Source organism: Salvelinus sp. IW2-2015, unplaced genomic scaffold, assembly GCF_002910315.2.
Source record: "Salvelinus sp. IW2-2015 unplaced genomic scaffold, ASM291031v2 Un_scaffold2800, whole genome shotgun sequence".
In the NCBI taxonomy this organism is placed as follows: domain Eukaryota; kingdom Metazoa; phylum Chordata; class Actinopteri; order Salmoniformes; family Salmonidae; genus Salvelinus; species Salvelinus sp. IW2-2015.
Window position 1 is genome coordinate 1 of NW_019944101.1, and position 12,848 is coordinate 12,848.

Consider the following 12,848-nt stretch of genomic DNA (forward strand, 5'->3'; position numbering starts at 1 on the left):
CTCCCCCTCCTCCCCCCTCTCTCTTCTCTAGCAGTCTGCAGTATCTCTCTCCCCCTCCTCCCTCCTCTCTCTTCTCTAGCAGTCGAGTCTCTCTCTCTCCCCCTCCTCCCCCCTCTCTCTTTCTCTCTAGCAGTCTGCAGTCTCTTCTCTCCCCCTCCTCCCCCTCTCTCTTTCCTCTAGCAGTCGCAGTCTCCTCTCTCCCCCCTCTCTCCTTTCCTCTAGCAGTCGGCAGTCTCTCTCTCCCCCTCCTCCCCTCTCTCTTTCCCTCTAGCATGTCTGCAGTCTCTCTCTCCCCCTCCTCCCCCTCTCTTTCCTCTTAGTCGCAGTCTGCAGTCTCTCTCTCCCCTCCTCCCCTCTCTCTTCCTCTGGCAGTCTGCAGTCTCTCTCTTCCTCTCTCCCCTCTCTCTCTTTCCTCTAGCAGTATCACCACGACAGAACAATGACACCAGATAATTCACCTGGATGTATAAATGTGAAAGCATCCTTTGACGTTGCCCAGTGGCGGCAAGGGTTGGAACGAGATGGGTTTTTTGGCCTACATCATCGATGACAACATCTCACTCTGCAGTATCACCCCCTCTCCCCCCCTCCTCTCTCCTCTTCCATTACTGGGAGGGTTCTCTGGTTTCAGCTGCTTCAACTAAACTCAAATAGCTTTACACAAATGATAATTATAAACATATTAATAAATAAACATAATGATACTATAACACAACAATAATAAAATAATAAATAATATAAACATCAAACAACTTCCAAAGACATTTCCACTCAAATCTGAACGATGTGTGAATGGTAAATATTTATTACGCTTTACTACATAAAGTTTCTAATCAAAACATCATTGTCCTCTCTGAGTGAAGGTGGTTGTTGTGATGAGACAGGTAGGTGTCATCTTCATCACTTATTCAGGACAGAGACACAACAAATGACTCTCAGTTCCTAAAAACTTTATAGCAATATCATTGTTTACATCATCAATGTACCATTTTCCCACCTGGGTATCGATAAGTCAATTCACATCCCCAAAACCACAGACTAATCTAATTACACTAAAAAAATGTGTCTGTCAGTTACTCTGGTGATGACTGCTTTCATCCGTCTCAGTTATCGAGTCTCCCAGTTTGTTTCATTCCACGATTCCAGTTTGGTTTCATTCCAGAATCTCCCATTTTGTTTCATACCAGAGTCTCCCAGTTTGTTTTCATACCAGACGTCTCCAGTTTGTTTCATACAGAGTCTCCCAGTTTGTTTCATACCAGAGTCTCCCAGTTTGTTTCATTCCAGAGTCTCCCAGTTTGTTTCATTCCAGATTCTCCCAGTTTGTGTTTCATTCCAGAGTCTCCCAGTTTGTTTCATACAGAGTCTCCCAGTTGTTTCATACCAGAGTCTCCGCAGTTTTGTTTCATTCCAGAGTCTCGCCAGTTTGTTTCATTCCAGTAGTCCTCCAGTGTTCTGTTTTCATTCCAGAGTCTGCCCAGTTTGTTTCATTCCAGAGTCTCCCAGCTTTGTTTCATTCCGAGTCCTCCAGGCTCTTGTTTCTATTCAGAGTTCTCCGTTTGTTTCATTCCAGAAAGTCTCCCAGTTTGTTTCATTCCAGAATCTCCCGTTTGTTTCATTCCAGAATCTCCCAGTTTGTTTCATTCCAGAGTCTCCCAGTTTTTCATTCCAGAGTCTCCCAGTTTGTTCATTCCGATCTCCCAGTTTTCATTCACAGAGTTTGGATTTAACATGAGCCAATATCTCTATCTCACTCACACATGATTTTGAAACTGAGGTAGAGGGGCTCAGTGAACGTGGTGTGGTACGTGTAGAGGTGAGTAGTGTACCAGAGGAGACGCTGTAAAGGACAGAGGTGCCGGCCGGAATGTCGAGATACACTCCTATACACTTTGGCGTCGGTCTGGGTGCTGATATAACTGAGCATCCTGTTACTATGAATAAATGCGTACTGTTCATTGCAGCATAAAAGCCCCCAAGACCTCTTCTTCTCATATCCCATTGGGTGTATATGTCACCCAATGACAACCCAGCCAGGTCATTCAACCTGCCAGTAGAAACGACCATCAGACAGGGGCTCCCTGCAGCGTACTTTGGCACTTATCCGACTTTTGGGCGATGTGAGTAATCTGAGTCATCTGAATCCGAGAAATCAAAATAAGGATATGGGTGAACCTGCGTTCTCCTCACCACCTCGTGTTGTCCTCGGACAGAGTCAGGTCACCATCTGCTGACCTTGAGTCCAATTCAGCTGGCAGGCATCTGAAGCAAGACAAAACGGCAGAAACACATATGTTATGTTCTATTTACAATTTGCTTTAAAAGCTACCTTTTATCTTTCTAATTGTAGTTTTGATGACTCACATTTTCCTCAGGCCTGGTTGATTCTGGACTCTCCACCATGGTCCAACTATGGGACAAAAAAAGAGTTAAAGACCTATTGAACCTGATTACAGTGGAGATCACCCTTGATTTTCACTACATAAAATAGAGTCTTGAAAGCCCATTGAACAATGAGGTGTTAACAACAAATCAAATCACATGTTATTGGTCACATACACATGGTTAGCAGATGTTAATGTGAGTGTAGCGAATCGCTTTTGCTTTAATTCGGGACAATGCAGTAATGTAATCTAACAATTCCCCATCAACTACCTAATACAAGTAATCTAACAATTCCCCAACAACTACCTAATACACACAAATCTAAAGGGGTGAATGATAATATGTACATATAAGTGTATGGATGAGCGATGGCTGAGTGGCATAGGCTGAGTGCAATACATGGTATAAAATGTCATAATGTAAACATTATTAAAGTGGCATTATTTAAAGTGGCGTTGTATAAAGTGACAAGTGATCCATTTATTAAAGTGGCCAGTGATTGGGTCTCAATGTAGGCAGCAGCCTCTCTGAGTTAGTGATTGCTGTTTAGCAGTCTGATGGCCTTGAGATAGAAGCTGTTTTTCAGTCTCTCGGTTCCAGCTTTGATGCACCTGTACTGACCTCGCCTTCTGGATGGTAGCCTGGGCGTGAACCCAGAGACTCTGGTGGCACAGCTAGCACTGCGATGCAGTGCCCTAGACCACTGAGCCACCCGGGAGATCAGTGAGTGTTTGGTGTTTAACACGTTTAAATGTTTTACTCACATCAGCCACAGAGAAGGAGATGGGGGGGACACAATCTTTGTTAGCGAGCCGTGACTGTGGCACTGTATTATCCTCAAAGTGGTGTGACGACCCTCCCACTCTGTCTGCCGTATTCTCTCTTTGTTCTTGTTTCCTTATTAGGATGTCGGTGGGCAGAGTTGGGAGGGTCGTCAGCTACATGGGAAACACCTGGGCCCGGTGTGTCCCAGGATAAATACACCACTTCCCCATTCAAGAGAAAGACTCTCTCCATGCAGACACCTTGATAGATTTTGTTGTGTTTTTTTGTGACTTTTTGGTTGTTTGCTTTAGCACCTTTCAACACATCGCATTATCACATTCATGCATGCCAAAACACTCACTTACACTACTGATTACTGATTACACACACCATTGTTAATTGCATTTAGGTTACTTTATTTAATAAATATATTTTGTTACTCCTTATCTCCACGTTGTCTCCCTTTTGTCACGGGCTTTGAGCCGGTTCGTGACAGTGGGCAAAGAAGGTGTTTAGTTTGTCTGGAAGCGTGACGTTAGTGTTCGTGACGTGGCTGTTTTTGTAGTCCGTGATTTCCTGTAGACCCTGCCACATACGTCTCGTGTCTGAGCGGTTGAATTGCGACTCCACCTTGTCCCTGTACTGGCATTTCCCTTGTTTGATTGCCTTGCGGAGGGAATAACTACACTTCAGCCATATTTCCAGACCTCTTTCCATGGTTAAATGCGTTGGATCGCACTTTCAGTTTTGCGCGAATGCCACATCCATCCACGGTTTCTGGTTAGAGTAGGTTTTAATAGTCACAGTGGGTACAACATCTCTAATGCACTTCTTTATAAACACACTCACCGAGTCAGCGAGTAGGTCAATATTGTTCTCTGAGGATGACCGGAACATATTCCAGCCTGCGTGATCAAAACAATCTTGAATCGTGGCTTCCGATTGGTCAGACCAGAGTTGAATGGTTCTCGTCACTGGTACATCCTGTTTGAGTTTCTGCCTATAAGATGGAACGAGCAAGATGGTGTCGTGGTCGGATTTGCCGAAGGGAGGGCGGGGGAGGGCTTTGTATGCATCGCGGAAGTTAGAGTAGCAGTGGTCGAGAGTATTAGCCCTGCGTGTCACGCAATCAATATGCTGATAAAATATAGGTAGCCTTGTTCTCAAATTTGCTTTGTTAAAATCCCCAGCTACAATAAATGCAGCCTCCGGATATATAGTTTCCAGTTTACATAGAGTCTTACTTTCCGGCTTACCCGGATAAAGCACTAAATAACTTCAGTTAGTGCTAAATACGGCTTGCTAGAATACCTGACTAGAACCAAAAATTGATCATATTACTCCAGTGCTAGCTTCCCTACACTGGGCTTCCTGTTAAGGCAAGGGCTATTCAAGGTTTTACTGTCTAACCTATAAAGCGGTACATGGGGCTTGGTCCTTAGCCTATCTTTCCGAGTTGGTCCTGCCGTACATACCAATTACGTCACCTACGGTCACAAGACGCAAGGCCTCCTAATATGTCCTAGGATTTCGAAGCAACAGCGGGAGGCAGGGCTTTTCTCCTCATAGACTCCATTTTGACTGGAACAGTTCTGCCTACCCATGTGAGAGACGCAGACTCGGTCTCAACCTTTAGCTATACTGAAGACTTATCTCTTCAGTAGGTCATATGATTGAGTGTAGTTCTGGCCCAGGGTGTCGAAGTGGAACGAAAGGCTTCTGAGCAACGAACCGCCCTTTGCTGTCTTCTGCCAGGCCCGGTTCCCCTCTCCCACTGGGAATTCTCTGCCTCCTTAACCCTTGTTACTAGGGCTGAGTCACTGGCTTGCTGGTGGCTCTTTTCATTGCCGTCCCTAGGAGGGGTGCGTCACTTGAGTGGGTTGAGGTTACTGGACGTGATCTTCCTGTCTGGTTGGCGCCCCCCCCTTGGTTGTGCCCTTGTGGTGGAGACCTTTTTGTGGGTTATACTCGGGCCTGGTCTCAGGATTGTAAGTGCGTGGTGAGGGATTCCCTCTATGGTGCGGGGCTGTGCTTTGGCAAAGTGGGTGGGTTTTATATCCTTCCTGTTTGGCCCTGTTTCCGGGGGTTTCTTCTGATGGGCCACAGTGTCTCCTGACCCTCCTGTCTCAGCTCAGTATTATGCTGCAGTAGTTTATGTGTCGGGGGGCTAGGGGTTCAGTTGGTTACCTGGGTACTTTCTCCTGTCTATATCCAGTGTCCTGTGTGATATTAAGTATGCTTCTCGTCTATTCTCTCGTTCTCTCTTTCTCTCTGAGACCTGAGCCCTAGGACCATACGTCAGGACTTACGGGCATGATGACACCTTGCTGTCCACCAGTCCGCCCTGGCCTTGCTTGCTATTTTCAGTTTCGAACTGTTTCTGCCTGCGGTTACGGAACCCCCCTACCTGTCCCAGGAACCTGCTGTATTTCAACTCTATAGATGATCGGCTATGAAAAGCCAACTGAAGATTTATCCTGATTATTATTTGACCATGCTTGTCATTTATGAACATTTTGAAATCTTGCTCCTCTCTAATTTTCTCCTTCTCTCTTATCTTTCTTCTCGGAGGACCTGGGCCCTAGGGACCATTGCGCGGGACTGCCGCCCGTGGTGGACTCCCTTGCTGTCCCCAGTCCGCCTGCCTGTTGCTGCTATTCCAGTTTCAGCTGTTCTTGCCTGCGGATTATGGAACCGCCACCTGGTCCCAGGACCTGTGTTTTCAACTCTGATGATCGGCTATAAAAGCTTAACTGAAAAATTATTTCATGATTATTATTTGACCAGCTTGTCAATTATGAACATTTTTGACATCTTCGGCATATTCTGTATTAATCTCCACCCGGCACAGCCAGAAGAGGACTGGCCCACCCCCATAGCCTGTTCCTCTCTAGGTTTTCTTGCCTAGGTTTTGCCTGTCTAGGGAGTTTTTCCTAGCGCACCGTGCTTCTACACCGTGCATTAACTACTGTTGGTTTTAGCTGGGTGTCTGTACAGCACTTTCGAGATATTAGCTGATGTACGAAGGACTATATAAAATAAAATTGATTGATTGATTGCATTGACATAAGGAGGACAAAGTATAAGTAAGTCTGTGCCAAGATTGGAAGGGAGTTGTTGTCATGAATCGCTCGCGCTTGTAATGTATGTAAAATCCGGAGTCCTATAAACAACATTATCTGAAAAGGGCACTCAAGCAAGGAAGAAGCCACTGCTCCAAAACCGCCATAAAAAAGCCAGACTACGGTTTGCAACTGCACATTGGGACAAATGATCGTACTTTTGGTGTCCTCCGGGTTCTGATTGAAACAAAAATAGAACTGTTTGGCCATAATGACCATCTTATGTTTTGGAGGAAAAAGGGGGAGGCTTGCAAGCCGAAGAACACACATTCCCAACCGTGAAGCTACGGGGGTGGCAGATCATGTTGTGAGAGGTATTACTTTGCGCAGGAGGGAAACTGGTGCACTTCACAAACATAGATGGCTCATGAGGGAGGAAAATTATGGTGGATATATTGAAGGCAACGCTCAAGACATCAGTCAGGAAGTTAAAGCTGGTTGCGCAAATGGTCTTCCAAATGGACATTGACCACCAAGCATAATTCCAAATTGTGCAAAATGGCTTAAGGACAAACAAATGTCAAGTATTGGAGTGGCCATCACAAGTCCCTGACCTCAATCTATTAGAACAGTTTGGGCATAACTGAAAAAGTGTGTGCGAGCAAGGAGCCTTCAACCTGACTCAGTTACACCAACTCTGTCAGAGGGAATGGACAAAATTCACCCAACTTATTTGAAGCTTGTGGAAGGCTACCGAATGTTTGACCCAAGTTAAAACAATTTAAGGCAATGCTATTAATAGCTAATTGATGTTATGTAAACTTCTGACCCACTGGAATTGATGAAAGAAATTAAAAGCTGAAAAAAAAAATATTTCTTCAACTATTATTCTTGACCATTTCAAATTTCTTAAAAGGAAAGTGGTGATCCTAACTGAACCTAAGACAGGGCCTGTTTACAAGGATTAACTGTCAGGATTTGTGAAAACTGAGTTTAAATGTATTCTGGCTAAGGTGTGAAACTTCTGACTTCAAACTGTACCATGGCTTTCAGCCAATAGCATTTCAGGCTCGGACCACCCTGTTATTACATTCTCCTTTCAAATAAAGATCTGACACCGATAAGAGCCGAGACACCATTGCCCACAAAGCAACCAATTTATTAAATCTCCAACACATAAAACAGAAATAGGTAAAAGAACACAATGCTACAACATGGTAATTGATGTAACACGTATCAATATAACGTCATATAGAGCTTCAACTCCTAAAAAAAGACGACTTTACCGTATATATGGTAAGTTGGTCTTGTTGTCCCCGTCTACAACCGAGGCTTCTTTCTCGTTTCTCACTTTCTTTCCCTCTGTTCTGGGCCCATTGCACACGGTAGGCTACTTTCCTTTGTTAACAACAAAGTTTTCAAAGCCTCTTGGCATCTGATCTTTCTAACGCTTGGTGATTGGACAGAAAAATGATTCAAACAAATAGCAGAGAGGCGTGTCTTAACTTGTCGTACCAAAGCTGTCTGGCATGTGTCGGGTCATTCTGTCCTGTCTGTCTGTCTCCTCCTGCCTGCCTGCCTGCCGCCTGGTCTGTCTGTTCTGTCAAATCAAAAATTCAAAATCAAATTTTATTAGTTTCACATAAACACATGGTTAGCAGCATGGTTAATGCGAGTGTAGGCGAAATGCTTGTGCTTCTAGTCCCGGACAATTGCAGGTAATAAAACCAACCAGTAATCTAACCTAAACAATTCCACAACTACTACCTTACACACACACACAAGTGTAAAGGGATAACAGAATATTACATAAAGATATATGAATGAGTGGTGGTACAAACGGCCCATGGCATGATCAGTAGCATGCGTATAGAGTACGGGGTATGATACGTATAGATGAGTACTGTAGGTATGTAAACAATAAAAGTGGCATATGGTTTTAAAAGTGGCTATGGTACAGTATGCATAAGATGGCAAGATTGCAGTAGATGATTATTAAGTAACAGATTATACATATGAGATGGTAATGTAGGGTATGTAAACATTGATTAAGTGGGCATTGCTTAAAATGGCTATGGTACATTTTTACATAATTTCCCATCCAATTCCCATTTTTTGAAGTGCGGGAGTTGAGTCACGTATGTTGGCAGCGCGCTAAATGTTAGTGATTGGCTGTTTAACAGTCTGATGGCCTTGAGATAGAAGCTGTTTTTCAGTCTCTCGGTTCCAGCTTTGATGCACTGTACTGACCTCGCCTTCTGGTGTAGCTGGGTGTGAACAGGCAGTGGCTGTGGGTTGCGTTGTTGTCCTTGATGACTTGATGGCTCCTGTGACATTCGGGTGGTTGTAGGTGTCCTGGAGGGCAGGTACTTTGCCCCTGGGTTGATGCTTCTGCAGACCTCACTTAACCCTCTGGGAGCCTTACGGTTGTGGGCGGGAAAAGCAGTTCCGTACCAGGCGGTGATTACAGCCCGACAGGATGCTCCCTCGATTGTGCATCTGTGAGAAGTTTGTGAGTGCTTTTTGTTACAAGCCGAATTTCTTCAGCCTCCTGGGTTGAAAGAGGCGCTGCTGCCCCTTCTTCACAACGCTGTCGGGTGGGTGGGACCAATTCAGTTTGTCCGTGATGGTACACCGAGGGAACTTAAAATTTTCCCAACCTTCTTCCACTACTGACCCGTCATGTGGATTAGGGGGTGCTCCCCTCTGTTCCTGAAGGCCACCAATCATCTCCTTTTTTTGTTGACGGTTGAAGTGTGAGGTTATTTTCCTGACACCACACTCCGAGGGCCCTCACCTCCCTCCCTGATAGGCCGTTCTCGTCGTTGTTGGTAATCAAGCTACCACTGTAGTGTCATCCGCAAACTTGATGATTGAGGTTGGAGCGTGCATGGCCACGCAGGTCTGGGTGAAACAGGGAGTACAGAGAGGGCTCAGAACGCACCCTTGGTGGGGCCCCAGTGTTGAGGGATCAGCGGGGTGGAGATGTTTTACCTACCCTCACACCGGGGGCGGCCCGTCAGAAGTCCAGACTCCAAGGTGCACAGGGCGGGGTCGAGGACCAGGGTCTCGAGCTTTGATGACGAGTTTGTGATGGGTACTATGGTGTTAAAATGCTGAGCTTGTAATCGATGAAACAGCGATTCTCACACATGGTATTCCTTCTTGTCCAGATGGGTTAGGGCAAGGTGCCCAGTGTGGTGCGATTGCGCGTCTGTGAGCCTATTTGGGTCGGTAAGGCAAAATTGGAGTGGTCTAGGGTGGTTCTGGTTAGGGTGGAGGTGATATGGTCTTGACTAGGGTCTTCTCAAAGCACTTCATGGGCACGGAAGTGAGTGCTACGGGGCGGTAGCGTTTAGCCTCAGCTTACCTTAGCTTCCTTGGAACAGGAACAATGGTGGCCCTCTTGAAGCATGTGAAACAGCAGATGGGATAAGGATTGATTTGAAGTATGTCCGTAAACACCACAGCCAAGCTTGGTCTGGCGCATTGCCTCTGAGGCGCCGCTGGAATGCCGTCTGGGCTGCAGCCTTGCGAGGGTTAACACGTTTAAATGTTTTTACTTTCACCTCGGCTTGCATGTGAAGAGACCCGCAGGTTTTGGTAGGGGGCCGTGTCAGTTGGCACGATTGTCCTCAAAGCGGGCAAAAAAAGCTTGTTTAGCCTGTCTGGGAGCAAGAACAATCCTGGTCCGCGACCGGGCTGTTTTTGTAATCCCGTGATTGTTCCTGTAGACCCTGCACATATCTTCGTGTCTGAGCGTTGAATTGCGACTCGAGACTTGTCTCTGTACTGGCATTCCCGTTTGATTGCCTTGCGGAGGGAATACTACACTGTATTCGTCATCTTTCCACCTCCCTGGTTAAATGCGTTGGATCGCACTTTCAGTTTGCGCGAATGCCCGTCAATCCACCGGTTTCTGGTTTGAGAGTGGTTTTTAATAGTGCAGTGGGTACACACTCTCAATGCACTTCTTATAAACCACTCACCAGTCAGCAGTAGGTCAATATTGTTCTCTGAGGATGCGGAACATATTCCAGCCGCGTGATCAAACATCTTGAATCGTGGTTCCATTGGTCGACCAGCAGTTGAACTGCTTCTGAGCACGGGTACTCTGTTTTAGTTTCTGCCTATAAGATGGAACGACAAGATGGTGTCGTTCGGGCTATTTCCGAAGGAGGGCGGGGGAGGGCTTTATCATCGCGGAATAGTATAACAGTGGTCGAGAGTATTTCAGCCTCGTGTCGCAACAATCGATATGCTGATAATTAGGTAGTTGTTGTTAATTGCCTTGTTAAAATCCAGCTACATAAATGCAGCTCGGTATAGTTTCCAGTTTACAACAGATAAGTCTCAGTGAAGTTGTTTGAGGGGGATGTATACGGCTGATTATATTGACGAGAAGTCCTTGGTAGTTAAATGCGCGCATTTGATTGTAGAGAATTCTAGGTCGGGTGAGCAGAAGGACTTGAGTTCTGTGATGTTGTTATGATTACACACTGAGTCGTTAATCATGAAGCATACCCCCCGCCCCTCTTCTTCCGAATGTTGTTCTCTGTCGGCGAGATGCATGGAGAATCCAGGCTGGCAATCCGACCCGTATATCCCGAGAGAGCCATGTTTCCGTGAACAGAGACGATGCTACATCTCTGATGTCTCTCTTGGAAGGCACCCGTGACTCAATTTCATCTACCTTGTTGTTAAGAGACTGGACATTGGCGAGTAGTATGCGTAGGGAGTGCGAGCTGCGATTGCCCGTCTCCGAAGCCTGACACGAGACCGCCTCGTTTTTCCCCTTTTTCGGCGTCGCACAGGGCGCCGGCTGGGATTCAGATCCAATTGTATTGGGGGAAGGCAAAACACTGGAATCCGTTCGGGAAAGTTCATATTCCGGGTAGGAACGATGTAGTGACGGTTAAATCGTATATTCAGTAGTTTCCGTCCGACTGTATGTAAGTGAAAGCCTAAGAGTTACCTGGATGGTACGATTAAGAAATAACCACGTAAAAAATAAATACTGCATATTTTTCCAAAGGAACACGAAGCGACGCGGCCATCTCTTTTCGGCGCCGGGGAAGGCGCTCTGTCTGCTGTCTGTCTGTCGTCTGTCTGTCTGCTTCTGTCTGTTCTGTCTTGCCTGTCTGGTCTGTCTGTCGTCTGTCCGTCTTCTGTCGGTCTGTCTGTCTGTCCGTCTAGGCCTAGGATTCCACGTTTAATTTAAGGGTTTAACATTTGCCAGGCATAATCTTTGGATTGACTCCTTGATGTTAAGCAGGAGAATATATTTTTGGGTTGGGTGGGAGGGAGGAGCGGCCCCTAGCAGACAGGAGGAGAGGAACCCCCCATAGCAGACGGGAGAGGAGGAGCCCCCCATTAGCAGACAGGAGGGAGGGAGACCCCCCCATAGCAGACAGGGAGGAGAGGAGCCCCCTCATAGCAGGACAGGGAGAGGAGGAGCCCCATAGCAGACAGAGGAGGGGAGGAAAGCCCCCACTAGCAGGACTAGAGGAGCACGGAGCCCCCCATAGCAAACAGGGATGAGAGGAGCCCCCCCCATAGCAACAGGAGGGAGGGAGCCCCCATAGCAGACAGCGGAGGAAGGGAGCCCCATAGCAGAAGGAGGACCCCCATAGCAGACAGGGAGGAGGAAGCCCCCATAGCAGACAGGGAGAGAGGAGCCCCCCATAGCAGACAGGGAGGAGGAGCCCCCCCATAGCAGACAGAGGAAGGAGCCCCATGCAACAGGAGAGAGGAGCCCCCCATAGCAGACAGGAGAGGAGAGGGCCCCATAGCAGACAGGAGGAGAGAGCCCCCGCATAGCAGAGACAGGAGGAGAGGAGCCCCCCATAGCAATGACAGGAGAGGAGGCCCCCATAGCAGACAGGGAGGAGAGGAGAGCCCCCCATAGCAGACAGGGAGGAGGAGCCCCCCATTGCAACAGGAGAGAGAGCCCCCATAAGCAGACAAGGGAGGAGGAGCCCCCCATAGCAGGACAGGAGGAGAGGAGCCCCCCCGATAGCAACAGGGAGGAGAGAGCCCCCCATAGCAGACAGAGGATGGAGAGCCCCCCATAGCAGACAGGGAGAGAGGAGCCCCCCATAGCAGACCAGGAGGAGAGGAGCCCCCCCATAGCGACAGGAGGAGAGGAGCCCCCCATAGCTAGCAGGACGAGGAGGAGCCCCCATAGCAGAAGGGAGGAAGGAGCCCCCCCATAGCAGACATGAGAAGGAGCCCCCATAGCAGACAGAGGAGAAGGACCCCCCATAGCGACACGGAGAGAGGAGCCCCCCCATAGCAGACAGGGAGGAGAGGAGCCCCATAGCAGACAGAGGGAGAACCCCCCATAGCAGACAGAGGAGAAGGAGCCCCCCCATAGCAGACAGGGAGGTAGAGGAGCCCCATAGCAGACAGAGAGAGGAGCCCCCCATTGTAGACAGGAGAGAGGAGCCCCCCATAGCAGACAGGAGAGAGGAGAGCACCCCCATAAGCGACAGGGAGGGAGGAATCCTAATAGCAGGACAGAGGAAGGAGAGGAGACCCCCATAGCAGGACAGGGAGGGAGCCCCCATAGCGAAGGGAGGGGAGGCCCCCCTATAGACGTGAGAGAGAGGACACCCCCATAGCAGACAGGGAGGA

General features: G+C 47.7%; 2 long non-coding RNA genes across 2 annotated transcripts in view; one reads left to right on the forward strand and one right to left on the reverse strand.

The window, feature by feature from the left end:
• Positions 1-1,234: 1,234 nt before the first annotated feature.
• On the forward strand, positions 1,235-1,656 carry LOC139025515 (uncharacterized). The gene is made up of 3 exons (XR_011477107.1): positions 1,235-1,321; positions 1,399-1,442; positions 1,578-1,656. It is a non-coding gene; the product is annotated as an uncharacterized lncRNA (long non-coding RNA).
• Positions 1,657-1,742: 86 nt separating this feature from the next.
• LOC139025516 (uncharacterized) overlaps positions 1,743-12,848 on the reverse strand; it is a 22,299-nt gene continuing 11,193 nt past the window's right edge. The window contains exon 3 of the long non-coding RNA XR_011477108.1: positions 1,743-2,262. This is a non-coding gene — a long non-coding RNA (uncharacterized lncRNA). The remainder of the gene's footprint in view (positions 2,263-12,848) is intronic.